At 32.1% G+C, this 4,203-nt stretch overlaps 1 long non-coding RNA gene across 1 annotated transcript in view; it reads left to right on the forward strand.

Annotated features, from left to right (window-relative positions):
• Positions 1-3,055, forward strand: part of LOC136844478 (uncharacterized) — an 11,713-nt gene extending 8,658 nt beyond the window's left edge. The window contains exons 4-6 of the long non-coding RNA XR_010854897.1: positions 360-479; positions 2,110-2,226; positions 2,648-3,055. This is a non-coding gene — a long non-coding RNA (uncharacterized lncRNA). The remainder of the gene's footprint in view (positions 1-359; positions 480-2,109; positions 2,227-2,647) is intronic.
• Positions 3,056-4,203: the final 1,148 nt, after the last annotated feature.

Here is a 4,203-nt window from a genome sequence, read left to right on the forward strand (position 1 = left end):
GTCAATTTGTCTCATAGTTTCGTACCTTCTGGTAACTGCATTCTTATGCCAACTTTTTTTTATCTAACAATTATGGCAAGTTCTCATCATTTGTTGCTCTGTTTATATTTGACAGATATGACAAGTTCTTACTACTTCTTACTCTCTTGTATTCGACTCTATTTATACTCAAAAGATGTGACAGTTTCTTAGTACTTGTTGCTTTGTTTATGTCTGCCAGATATGACAGGCCCTTACTATTTGTTGTTTTGTTTACGTTTGTCAAAAATGACAGGTTCTTTCTGTCTGCTGCTCTGCTAATGTTTGCCAGATATGACAAGTTCTTACAATTAGTTGATCTGTTAACAATTTTGCCGCAGCTTGTAGCGGGACTTGTGGGACGGCCAACGACGGCACGTGCAAAACTACCTGCAGTGCAACAGAGGAACAGATCACTGGCTGTGCAGGAAGAAACTGCAGATGTTGCAGGCCCTTGCAGAGTAAGAAGATAATGTCTTTTGGTTTATATATACATAGACACGTTCACCTTTCTATATATACATACATACAATACACACACACACATATATATATATTATATACATATATATAAATATATATATATATATATATATATATATATATATATATATATAGAGAGAGAGAGAGAGAGAGAGAGAGAGAGAGAGAGAGAGAATGTTAATGCATTTGAAAGATAAAGTTACGGGAGAGATGACAGAAATGATGCTTGAATGAGGAAAGAACGTGAAGCCTGGGAAACGAAGAGACATGAAGGTCGACTTTAATACCTCCTTGAGCTGCACTTAAGAAGCCCTCTAAGCGATGTTTAGAAGCTGAGAGCGTCGTTTTCCTACACATTCATTATGTACAGGTATATATATATATATATATATATATATATATATATATATATATATATATATATATATATATATATATATATATATCATATATACATAACTATATATACAGTATAATTTACATAATGGAGATGTTTATGATTGTTTAAGATTTGGGTTGGTTGGTTGGTACGGGTAATATAATTTATTTTATTATAAAAATTTTAATAACAAAAGATTTTATCATATGATTTTTAATTAAGGCTCTAGCATGCTTAAATATAAATCAAATTAAGTCCCATATGATTTTGCTTAGTGTGACGTCAAATTTTCCCTACTCGATGAACCAATTGTTGTAAACTAACTAATCACAATAAATCTACGGACATTACCTTTCACTTTTCACTAGCGGGAATTCTATTTACTAAATCTACGGATGAGTCACTCCACATTCCAATAACAAATTCTTTGCATCATAGGCGGTTTTCACGTTCATAATTCGTACGAACGTTATTCTCGTCTTTTCTAGAATCTCTGGTTCTAGAATATTTAACATTACGTCTTGTTTATGAATGGTAAAAATGTCTCATGATTTCATGTAAAGAACAAAAACTGATAGTTATTTCGATAAGACACCTACACTAACAACTGGCATTAATTCTCTCTGCATGTGAAAAGTTACAAGTATACCCACCGGCGCGTATGCACAGAACGCCCACGATATATATATATATATATATATATATATATATATATATATATATATATATATATATATATATATATATATATATATATATAGATGTATGTGTATGTATATATATACATATATATATATATGTATACGTATATATGTGTATGTATATATATACATATATATATTCTTTCTGTAATCCAACAGTCTATATTTTAATTAAAAAAAACCATCGGAAGCGACAAAGAGACTTGAATAAATCATTATATTCCAGCCACTACCGACCGATATATATTTGTTGAAACGTGGTGGCTTGTTACAATCTTTTTTTATTACTCTTTTTTAAGGAAACGAGATCTTAAAAATTGTCTGTATATATGCACCACAGTTAATTTTCATGTTTGTGCTTGCATGTACATTTGTAGACATTTGCTTTGAGTGTAAGCTGATTTACTGTACGCTAATAGTTTTTTCAGTATAATAAATATAAAGAACCCGAAATAAGCTCATGATTTTATCTTGTATTGTCCTCCCAATGAAGATACGTAAAAAATCTTTGTCTGGACTTTATTGCAGAATGCGGCACCGGAAATACAGGCACGTGCAAAGCAAGTTGCAACACTAACACTGAAACCACAGATACAACAGCCACTTGCACCGTTGCTGGGTACAAGTGTTGTGTTCCCATGACAGGTGAGTTGATATTATCTCTTCCTTAATTTCAGGCTGATACGCTGGTACTGATTCTCTATTAATCACGAGATAAAAGGAATCTGTAGTTACGTAAATAGTTCTTTCGTCTTCTTTGAAATCGAGGTCAAGAAATTAACTTTTTTTATGCATAAAGAGCCATTTGTAAAAACTTGTGAGCTGAAGAATTCACTTCCCACTTCTGGATGTAACATACTACCATTTCTTTTTGCACACACACACACACACACACACACACACAGGTAACTCTCGGAAATCACGAACTTCTGTGTCAACCGTTTGCAGTTCACATTCAAAATGCAGAATTGTCTTCCCCTGTGACACCTAAAATCTTCTTCTAGCGACAAGCTCTTCATCCTAAACAAAGTCAAGCTATTAATCTTTCCACTCCTCTGTTATCCAGGATGCACTGCAAAGTGCGGGCTCAATTACAAGTTCACCTGTACGACCGCAACCCAATGCCCCATCTGGAACTGGCAGCTGGGGACTTGCCCAAGTGGGTGCAGGTGCTGCGGATCGCTCCTTGGCTGAAGAGGGAACACAGAGCTCCTCCTGCAGTTTCCAAAAGATGCACGTCGTTGCAAGGGAACACGCACGCACGCATGCACTCGTAAACTGGAATTTCATACGCACACTACTCATAAACTGGAATTTCACACGCATGCACTCATAAACTGGAGTTTCATACGCACACACATAAATGATTTTAGAAAAAATTATGACAGGCAAAATCAGAATTATACCTTAGTTTATATCTTAGCATTGTTCTGTATTGAAGGATCAATGGATATTAAATTTGTCGATGACTGAATTGTTGTTTTATTTTTTTTCCAATCTGTTTTATTACCCGTTTGATGAGTCATTATGATTATGGGGAAACCAAAATTACGATAAAGCAGTGAAGATGATCTCAAGCTCAATTTATAAATGTGCCAAATCAGTTTCCGTAAAGGAAATGATACAGGAACTTGAAATGAGATAATAATAATAATAATAATAATAATAATAATAATAATAATAATAATAATAATAATAATAATAATATTATTATTATTATTATTATTATTATTATTATTATTATCATTATTATTATTATTTATCAAAATCTAGAAATATTAATATACAACAAACAGTAAAGTTGCTTAACTTGCTGCACTAAAGTCCATCGAGTAGATTGGCTTCATTTGGGAAATGTCAAAAAAAGCGAGGGTGAAAAATAATGACACGGTAAATATGCAAATAATCATAAGTACATGACTAACGAAGCATGAAAGTGAAATTCCACAGCTGTGTCTTTCATGGCGTATCTTAAATAAACGCACAGGAAGACATCCTCGATAACCTGTGCGACAGACCACAGACTAGAATATGTATTACTTAACAGACTATACTATGTATTACTCAACAAACTATATCAAATATTACTTATTAGAATATATTAAGTATTATTTAACAGACTATACACAGTATTACTTAACAGACCATATTAAGTATTACTTAACATATTTTGTATTAAGTATTACTTAACAGACTATACTAAGTATTACTTAACAGACCATATTAAGTATTACTTAACATATTTTGTATTAAGTATTACTTAACAGACTATACTAAGTATTACTTAACAGACCATATTAAATATTACTTAACATGCTATATTAAGTATTACTTAACAGACTATACTAGGAATTACTTAACAGACTATATTATTACTTAAAAGGTCTTACGCTTAGGTCGGTCTAAGCTATTCGACTCCTATCTCGAAATAACTGATGCTGATCTCTCATAGTGCTAATAAAAATTTTAAAAAAGTAATTTTGAGGATAAATGCTCTTTGTTGGTAGTGTTAGATGAACTTATGAAGACTAAGTTCCAGTAATCTTAGTCTTCATATAGATAACTAAGTAAAAATGATGGTTATTGTGGTATTCAGCGAAGAAAACTAACATTAATTAAGAA

The sequence above is a fragment of the Macrobrachium rosenbergii genome, chromosome 12 (assembly GCF_040412425.1).
Source record: "Macrobrachium rosenbergii isolate ZJJX-2024 chromosome 12, ASM4041242v1, whole genome shotgun sequence".
Classification (NCBI taxonomy): domain Eukaryota; kingdom Metazoa; phylum Arthropoda; class Malacostraca; order Decapoda; family Palaemonidae; genus Macrobrachium; species Macrobrachium rosenbergii.